Genomic DNA, 10,515 nt, shown 5'->3' on the forward strand with positions numbered 1-10,515 from the left:
TTCCAGGAACAAAATGACTTGTGTACATTGTTACCTTTGAGAAGGATTCCTACCCCTTTTGCAGAGTTCATATTGTCACCTGACCAAACAGAAGACCCATGCTGGAGTCATTGACCTGTTTGACCTCGCCCGTCGGCGGCACCGGCATACCCGCCCCTCCATCCTAGACAGGCAGATCTTGCCGGGCCGTCTCCGCAGCTACCGGCATCTGGGTCTCCTCCACTTGACACAATCTGCTCCCTTCTGCTTGTGGGTATTCAGCTGCAACAACAAATTCAGGTGAGTTTCTGACAGCTTGAGCATATGATTTTCTTACACTGCATTCTCTAAAGGAATGCCCGGCATCTCCACAACTATTACATATTATTTCATTCTGGCAGTCTTTGGATAGATGGCCCTTCTGCCCACACTTCCTGCAAGTTTTAATCTCTTTATTTGGGCAATCCTCTGCCGTGTGCCAATACTCTTTGCATTGTCTGCAATATCTAGGCATCCCTTTGTAGTGTACAAATACCCTGTCTCGCCCTAGCAAAATGACAGATGGGGGGTGAAAAACACCACCAGAGTTTTTCGGATCTGGTTTTAGAATGACTTTAAAAATAAATTTACCGTTCCAAATTCCATACTGGTTTGTATCCCTCATCACAAATCTGACCTTGTAGCAGATGCGATTTAAGTAGAACAAGATATCCTCTGGCTGTATGTATGGGTTGTGCACTGTTATCGATACTGCAATCTCTCCCCCGGTACATGGAGGCACGAATTCCAGACCACATAATTCCTGCTTATCAAGATTTTTAGCAACTTTATCATAAAAGGCATTGCACACCAACTGATTTGTGAAGGTCAAAAAAAATTCATTACCTTTCCTTTCTTGGAGAAACAAAATATATTCAAGTTTAACCTCAAGTCTTTTGACAAGAATGATTTCCACCAGCTCCTTCAGGTTCACCAATCTACTCTTGGCGACGATTTTGAAAGAATTGGTAATCCTCGGCTCCCCTTGGCCTGGAATTACAGTTCACAAGAAGCTCAAAATGAATATTTAAACTATCTGTGTATTGCTATTGTATAAGTTATTACTCACATTTTTGTTTCAATTTTTAGAAAAACTAGCTATGGAAATGAGTACAAATTTAAGTAGAAAACATATGCAAATGATAGATTTTAGTGAAATGCATGATGGTTTTCAAACTGAAATTTTCAGTTCACACCGGTCAGAGTGGAAATTACACTTTTCAAGCAGTTGCTCTACAAAAGCCCTGGATACACTGTCATTACATGAGGTCAGTCCCGGAAGCAATATTTGACTTGGTACATGTTCCCAGAGGCCCCCTTACCCAGCCACTCTATGAATTTTGGTGGCCAAACCATGTTCAGGGGATTGCAATTCACATGAAAAGTTTGAAGTTCCAGTTCAGGATCTGAAATGTGTAATGGGTTTAAAGTGTATCCAGGAACTTGTAGAGCTTGTAAGCTGCAATTCCCACTCTGACCAGTGTAAGGTGTGGTCGAGAGGCTTCATTGTGGGGACCATCATGCATTTCACTAGTGCTAATTATTTGCTTATGTTTTGGTGTAAAACAAAAAAGGAGCTGTTTTCTTGATAAAAAATGGGTAAAAACAAACATTTTAACCAACAATTAATAAAAATGGGTAAAGCTGGATCTAATGATATATTTGGAACTTCTATTTAAACCGTAATGTCGATTCTGAGCGGTGAAAGCCATGGACTGGGGCGGGGCTTCAATGTAAGGACCATCATGCATTGCACCAAAGCTAATAATTAATAAATATTAAAGCTAATAATTAATAACTTTAAAAAACAATATAAAAATCAAATAAATGTTTTTCTAATGTTCTTTACTATCTACAAAAAGACAAATAGTTTAAATTATGATTATGGATATATTTCCTCTCACTAACTTGTGTAAAGGTGTATCACAAGGGGGTCATTTTGGACATCATTACCATGTATGCCTTAAACTAATGAGTAAGGAAAATAATGAACTGGGGTGATGCCTGGTTCCTCATCCATTGTGAGAAGAATTTTTGAAGGAGTATAGGTCTCCCTGTGGAGGATCTGCTTACTTTGCAGGACCTTCTGGTGCTGAGATCTGCTTCTACCTATGACAAGTAAAAAATAGACTAAAGTTTGTTTTACCTGGGTATGTCCAGTAATTGAGACCCATCAGTTGAAACATTTCACTCTGTGTAGGGTCAGAAGCAATTTACTTTTCTCTTTACAGTAGGGCTATTGCAACTCCTAGTGGTTTGTGTTTGGATTTATGTACAGAGAATTATTTACCATCACTAAATTGTTTGTTATAGGATCACTAAAATGTGCACAATGCTCATAGTTAAATGAGAACAAAGGAATACTATTAGAGAGAGAGAAGAGAAGTGCAATGCCTTCAGTACATGTGATACCCGGCTCAGATCTCTGCACTGTATATGAGCTCAGTATAATCACTTTTACTTTGCGCATGCTGTTACTGTAGACCTTGTCAGCCAGCAGTAGCATGTTCCAATTCCACATGGAGGTGTTTGTAATAGCGTCCCCTGCTGATCATGATGCACTAGGTGGCCTTGAGGGAAATTCAGCCCTTTGGGAGGACATGCAGAAGATCTTCCTACAGAAAGAACATATGTGGATCTAGAAACAGAAAACCACAACATCTCCAGGTCTCAATTAATTTATCAGTTTTCTACCCTCTTTATGTCAAACCCATGATCTTTAGTTTACAAGACCAATGCCCTACCCTTTGTCCAGTGTGCTATACTTTTTCCCTTCACTGCATCATGATATACATAGGGGGGACTATGGTATAAGGATAGAGAAAATAAAATTGACAAAAGCAGGATTTTTCATATTTTATCTATGTCACAGATAACAGGGAGGAGAGGAAAACAGAAAGATAAATACAAGGGACTAGGCCTTCAATGGCTAGGGAAAAGAAAATGGTCACCCCCTACAGACACCCTAACCTAGCCCTGACTCCTGACAGTATAAACATCCCCTGATGGTGGGAATACTCATACACTGGAACCCAGGCCCTAGTAACCCTGCATAACCCTAGGAGTAGTGACTGGGCTTCAGACTACTGGTTCCTTCCCTGATGAAAGAACCAATGTCTCCCTGAGGCCTAGTAACAACAAAACACCAAAAGAAGTTCAACTTATCTCAATAGGCAAATAGAGTAGCAGGACCTCTGGAGAGGATAGCACACCAGCTCTTCACATCCCAGAAGTGAATATCAACCGCATAGCATGAAGTGTGGGGCCAGACTAAATAGAGGAGCAGTAATGACCATCAGCTGCACCTGATACAAGGGTGCGGTCATTACAAACAACAACACAGAAACAAGGAGACAGTCAGATAACCTCACGTGCAGCTTGTCTCACAGATCCTCTAACCTTAGTCAGGGAAAGGACCATGACAATCTATTAGTGATAGAGAAGAAACATAAAGATACCTTCCAACCATCTTTATGTGTTATAGGTTCCAAACTTGTAATTTACTTTTAGCAGACCGCCATGGCAGCATCATGAAAGATATAAAAGCAAAGCACAGATGGGGATTGAGCCCATGATGATGAAGAAACCCATTCCAGGGTTGTTGGATCACCTTGGTTCATCCATAATGGTCTATTTTCTGCAATCTTGGATAACTTCTGTAAATCAGCACAGTGTGCAGTAACCTTACCTCATTGTCCACCTGTGCTTTATGGTGGCATTCCATGCTAATTCTTTAGAGAAATGTCCCACCACTTCCTCTGAATTTACTGTGAATGACATGAAATGGACAATTTACTTTATTTGGTCTATGTTATTTGTTTTTTAGCAATGGCAGTGCAACAGGTAACATTGTCATCAATGGTCAGGGTGATAGATGCATACAATGTATAGTGTTTATGAAAACTTATGATGGTTTTGTGTTGAAATCTAAACTGATAAGAGGAGCAACATGAAAGGTCACCCAAAGGCGCAGATGGGGATTAAACTCACAATCTTTGGTTTATGAGAATAACGCCTTACCACTTGGCTACTGTGCCTTCTGTAAGTGTTACTGTAGGTTTATCATGCAATTTGAAGAAGGATATTAAGTAGCAGAAGCAAACCAGGCAGAAGAGAAAACAAAGGGCTACACACCATAATCTCCATGTCATGTGTGTGATATGAATGGTCCCAGGTGAACAAAGGTGACACATTCAGATATGGTTTCTTGCTAGTGATCCATAAGTGTTGAGTTTTAAATATTGAAATTTTGAAAATTCTTCAATTTGCTATTCATGTATTATGAATTATGAAGTCAGACATAGAGCTTTCCCATCAGCAGAAAACATATTTGCTGATTGCAAGGCTGATGGTCTGCTTGGTCTGTTGGGTCTTTTATATATTGAAAAGGAGTGGATCTCGGCAACCATTGTAAAGACTGTTCAGCTGCAATGGCCAAGTGGTAAGCTCTTGGTCTCATAAAGCAGCAAGGCTTTGGACTTGCAGTTAAATGATGAATTTATGTTTTAACAATTTATCAGGACTTGGGAAAATATCCCATCATATGAGTACTTTGGTGATCCAGTAAAGAATTAATGAATTTTTATAATTATTATTATTATAAGTAATAAAAAGGATTTATATAGTGCCAACAAATTATGCAGTGCCATACATTAAATACAGGTTGCATACAATGTGTAGTGTTACTATACATTTACAATGGCTTTTTTTTAAATCTTAACTGATAGCAGAAGGAAGATGACTAGTCGAGTAAAGGCACAGATGGGGATTGAACCCATGATCTTTGGTTTACGAGACCAACGCCTTACCACTTGGCCACTGCGCCTACTGTGAGCTTAACTGTGGGATTATCATGCAATTCAAAGAATGATATTAAGATTTCTGAACACAGTCTTTAAAATCAGAAGCATTTTGAGTTTCACTATGGATCCCATCAGCTTTACACATCCAGGTAGAAGAGAAAACAAGGGGCCGCACTCTATCATCTCCATGTCATGTTCATAATATGAATGGTCCCAGGTGAACAAAAGGTTATACATCCAGATATGGTGTCTTGCTAGTGCTCCATATTTGTAGAGTAATGTTTTATATTTTTAAAATTCTTCAATTTGCTCCATGTTTCATACAAAAAAATTCAGGACAATTACCATGCACAATTTCCAGGCTGGTTACCATGAGGGAAGGGAATACTATAGAGCAGCCATTCCCAACCAGAGTTCCATGGAACACAAAATTTCCTCCATAATTTGCAAAATGCTTCAGTGTGTTCCGGTTCTGTAATCACCTTGGTTCACCTGGGACCAACAAAGTTCTGAGATTGACACTGATTCATGGGTAATACCCATTGCTGGTTTCAAACCTTCCTAAGCAAGCTTGCATGTTCATGTTAATGCAAGTCATGATCATGTTCACGTGTCATGGTGCATGTCATTGCTAAATAACAGACCACTGGTGCTGATAATTACAAATTACATTTGCTAAATAAAGTTATTTTGTCAGTTAAGGAAAACAAACAGTAATTAGTGGGAGATTTAAACATAAAATTGAGCATGGAATGTCACCATATAGCACACGTGGGGATTGAACCCATGATCTTTGGTTTACAAGAATAAGACGTTTCACCTGGCCAAGGCGCCACATGCATGGAAACTTTCTTTGTCAACTATGTAAACTGGCTTTAGCAGGATGCTCTGTGCATTATGTGGGCTTTCCGATATACATCTTTCTTCTGTTGGGTTTGTATGGCTACTACACATTGGGCTCATTTATTGAAGTTCGCCCAGGACCACAGAACACCATGCCACTGCAACAAGTAGGCCTTGGCCCAGGTTGCCGAGAACCACTCTTTTTGATATATTAAAAGGGTCTACACTACTGGAGCAGACCATTAGCATTTCAATCAGCAAATATGTTTTCTGCTGATGGGAAAGCTCTATGTCTGACCAACCATTGACTGTTTTCCACCTTTGCAGAGAGATCTGTAGAAAAAAAGAGGCCAGAGACAAAGCCTTAATTTCCTGCTACAAAACCTTCATAATAAAACATGAAGAGCAAATTGAAGAATTTTCAAAATGTAACGCATTATTTTACAATTATTGAGCACTAGCAAGCAACCATATTTGAATGTCTCACCTTTGTTCACCTGGGACCATTCATAATACGAACATGACATCGAGATGATGATTTGCAACCCCTTGTTTTCTCTTCTGCCTGGATGTGTAAAGCTGATGGGATCCATAGCAAAACTCAAAATGCTTCTGGTTTTAAAGACTGTGAACAGAATTTTCCCTATCATCTTTCGAATCACATGATCCCCCTACAGTCAAGCTTACAGATGGCATAGTGGCCAAGTGGTAAGGCGTTGGTCTCGTAAACCAAAGATCATGGGTTCAATCCCCATCTGTGCCTTTGGGTGACCATTGATGTTCCTCCTGCTATTAGTTTAGATTTGAACAAAAAACCATTGTAAGTTAAAAAGAACACTACACATTATATACAAAAAATAAAAAAAATCAATATAAAGAAATACAGCACAATAAATAATGAGACTTATATAGTCTGGTTACAAATGCAGTGGACATAGCGCAATGAAGTTATGCTATGAGTAAAAATATTTGCATTGAAAAATCTAAACCAAATGTTTAATACATTGAAGCTTACCAGTCCTTGGACATTGTAGTTGCAGTGTTTTTCATTTCCAAAAAAGATATTGTGCCACCAGTAATATGCTTTGATCTGCCTGGAAAATTTGACTATTCCAGAGTCAATTCTCCAGCACAATCCCTTATTCTTGCACAATAGCTGTTGGCCCAGATGGAAGTGAAGGAAAATACTATAGATCAGCCATTCCCAACACAGGGTTCCATGGAGCACAAGATTTCCTCCACAGTTTGCAAAATGCTTCAATGTGTTCTGTGATCACCTTTTTTGATTGAATAAGTAAATTTTATTCATCACGAAAACAAAAGTAATACAATCAGGGTACATTCATACATAGAATTGTGACACAGCGCATAAAACACTACATTACAATTCCCCCCAACACACTCGCAAATAAATACATACAGTCCTTCAGTGTGATGCCTGACATGAGGTGCGCGGCAAAGGCCTGTCACTAACGTCTTGCATGACCCGCCATACCCCAGTAGAATACTAGGATAACCTTGAACATGAAACGGAACAGGGTTGGCGGAATCAGCAGGGAAAGAAGACCCTGTTGAGCCTGAGTCTAGTCTGGCAACTAGAGCTGGGTACTGGGCAGTGGGCAGGCATCAGCAGTAATAGCATGAGAAGGAGGCGACAGGCCCTGAGACGTAGTGTGGATGGCTGTGTTACTCCGCCTGCTCTTACTGCTGCCACCTGCCCACTGCCCAGTACCCAGCTCTTGATGCTAGACTAGACTCAAGCTCATTAGGGTCTTTTTGCCCCATTGATTCCGCCAAGCCCGTTCCCTTTCATGCGGTTTTGTTACATAGTAGGTAGGGACAGATTGGAATCTCATTCATTCATTCATGTCTCCAATAGCTACAGCTTCTACACTGTCCATACAGGTGATGGCCTCAACCTCTAATACCGTCCTTGCTCTGTCTCAGGGCCCACCGCCTACTCCTGATGTCCCAGTGCATATTAGGAATGGGGTACTCTAGCACTTCACCAGCTTTGAATCCATCAGACATGAACATGTTGCATATCACCAGATATTTGTTCCTCCGCAGCCTTTCCTCCTTCTGCCACCAAAGTTACCCGTGCTGCTGCCAGCAATTTGAGTGGGGCATGTAGCCAAGCATTACCTTTTTTTACCTTGTAGCTAATATGCTTCACAAAGTGTAAATATGTATAGGTAAGTGGATTTTTTTTATTGGGGGGTTGACACCAAAAATGCAAGTGCACTGTGTGTGTTGTACGCGGCACTTTCCTTCAGTGGTGACGCTTGTAATATGCAGCACAGTATACAAACTATATACTGCAGTATACACTGCACCTGTGTGTCTGTCTCTCAGTACAAGTGTGATACTGTGTACGCATTCAGGGAGGGGACCCTGCCTCTGGCTGCGTGTATGTAACACACTATCTATCTATCTATCTATCTATCAATCTAACAGTGATCTATCTTCATGTCAGATTCAAAGCTGGTAAATTGCTAGAGTACCCCATTCCTAATGTGCACTGGGACATCATAGAAGGGAATTTCTAAAGGGCCACACTGGCAGATTTGCACCAATTGTATGTGATTGACATGCACTTCCACTTACGCTTCGACCTGCGCTACAGGGTTAAAAATGCCATCCACTGGAATCAGCTGGCTCATCGGAAGTATAGGAAGAGCAGGAAGAGGCTCTGAGACGGAGCGGGGACAGCATTGGTAACTGGCATCTAGAGCTGGGTACTGGGCAGGAGGCAGCAATAACAGCATGAGGAGGAGGCAGTGGGCCCTGAGACGCAGCAAGGACGGAATTAGAGGTTGCGGCCATCACCTATATGGACAGCGTAGAAGCTGTAACTATTAAAGATATGAATGAATGAATGAGATTCCAATCTGCCCCTACCTACTATGTAGCAAAACCAAATGAAAGGGATTGGGCTTGGAGGAATCAGCGGGGAAAGAAGACCCTGTTGATCTAGAGTCTAGTCTGGCATCTAGAGCTGGGTAATGGGAGGAGGAGGCGGTGGGCACTGAGGCGGAGCAAGGAGGGCATTACAATTTAAGGCCATCACCTATGTGGACAGTGCAGAGGCAGTAGCTATTGGAGACATGAATGGATGAGCGAGATTCCAATCTGTCCCTACCTACTATGTAGCAAAACCACATGAAAGGGTTTTGGCTTGGAGAAATCAGTGGGGAAAGAGAACCCTGTTGAGCTGAAGTCTAGTCTGGCATCTAGAGCTGGGTACTGGGAGGAGGAGGCGGTGGGCTCTGGAACAAAGTGTGGACGGCATTAGTATCTGGCATCTAGAGTTTGGTACTGGGCAGGTGGCAGCATCATTTACAGCAGGAGGAGGAGGCGGTGGGCCCTGAGATGGAGCAAGGACTGCATTGGGCACTGGCATCTAGAGCTGGTCAGCTTAAAGCCAGACTCGGCAAAGAAGATATTGGTTAGCAAAAATACTCAATTGACCGCTGGGTCTGTAGCGCATATCACCACCACATCATCCATATATGCAGCCACTTTGCTGCACTCCCACTACTTCCTGGAAGAGGTACCACTCTTACCAGTTTGTCTTTTTAAATAAGAGCTAGCAGTGGTTCCAGGGCACAAACAAAAAGTGGGGACAGCGGGCAACCCTGCTTCACTCCAGATTTCAGTGTGACAGCTTCTGATAGATGTCCATTAACCAGCAACTAGCTGGACTCTTTACTATAGAGAAATGACAGATTGTTAAAGAAAGCATCATGTAGATTCATTTTTTTTTTTTTAAGACCAGCCACAGAAACTTATGCAATACCCTATGAAAAACCTTTGCAAAATCCAGGGATAGAAGGGCGATCTTCTGCCCTCTTTCCTGCAGGTACCAGAAGTTTACCAAGTTTAAATTGTCATGGGTGCTCCTCCCTAGCACTCCACAGGATTGACCTTCATGCACAATTTTGCTCAATATTTTTTTAAGGCGTCTTACCAGGCACTTGGCGTAAACCATGTAGTCTGTATTTGCCAGAGTGATTGGCCTCCAGTTCTCTAGGTTATTTAAGTTACCTTTTTTTGGCAGCAGTGTCACTGCTCCTATAGACCATAATTTTGGCAGTTTGTTTTTGCCGTGCGCCAGCTGAAAAATAGCAACCAGTTCAGTTTTTATCAAATCCCAGAAGGTGACATAAAATTCAATGGGTAGCCCATCATTTCTTGGAAATTAATTTTTGTTTGAATTTTTAATTGCATCATATATTTCTTTTTCAGAAATTGTATCAACTAGCCCCGGGTGGTCGTTGATCTCCAATTTAGGATCTAGGGCACCCAAACAATCTGTTGTAACGGTAAGATCTATATTTTTACTGTAAAATAACTACACATAAAACTTATGTGCCTCTTTAAGCACTTTTGTTTGTGTAGTGGAATTGTTTAGGTGGGAGATTATTTGTTTTGCATCAGTTACTTTTTTATAGAAAAAAACAAGAACACTTTTCATCGTTTTCTATTTTTTCCACTTTGGAATTGTGGACAATTTGTTTTCCTTTTTGTTTTATTTCATTGCTGATTTTAACTTTTAAGTTGCGTATATGTTCTTGCATATCAATGCAAATTCAATCATATTTCAAATTCAAGCACATCAGTTAAATTTGCTGAATGCTGAAATTGAGTGTTTAAATCTTTGTAGCATTTAAGTTTATCTTTGGGCTCCTGCATAGCTTTTTTGGGAAAAAAATACCGGGTTTGGGTTTTAACCCAATCTTTCCAATTTGTCAGACTGGTAAATTTGTGAATACATTTCTGGAAATTTGCATATTCTTTTTGTTTTTTTTCCTTTTTTTCTAACAGAGATCTGATGAGCCTCCATACCCCT

General features: G+C 40.8%; 3 non-coding genes across 3 annotated transcripts; 2 read left to right on the forward strand and 1 right to left on the reverse strand.

Moving 5' to 3' along the window:
* The first annotated feature begins 1,976 nt into the window (after positions 1 to 1,976).
* Positions 1,977 to 2,124, forward strand: LOC140330197 (U12 minor spliceosomal RNA). Its single transcript, XR_011920667.1, has one exon. It is a non-coding gene; the product is annotated as a U12 minor spliceosomal RNA (small nuclear RNA).
* A 2,647-nt stretch (positions 2,125 to 4,771) lies between these two features.
* On the reverse strand, positions 4,772 to 4,843 carry TRNAT-CGU (transfer RNA threonine (anticodon CGU)). The gene has a single exon. It is a non-coding gene; the product is annotated as a tRNA-Thr (tRNA).
* A 1,511-nt stretch (positions 4,844 to 6,354) lies between these two features.
* On the forward strand, positions 6,355 to 6,426 carry TRNAT-CGU (transfer RNA threonine (anticodon CGU)). The gene has a single exon. It is a non-coding gene; the product is annotated as a tRNA-Thr (tRNA).
* The last annotated feature ends 4,089 nt before the right edge of the window (positions 6,427 to 10,515 follow it).

The sequence above is a fragment of the Pyxicephalus adspersus genome, chromosome 4 (assembly GCF_032062135.1).
Source record: "Pyxicephalus adspersus chromosome 4, UCB_Pads_2.0, whole genome shotgun sequence".
Classification (NCBI taxonomy): Eukaryota; Metazoa; Chordata; class Amphibia; order Anura; family Pyxicephalidae; genus Pyxicephalus; species Pyxicephalus adspersus.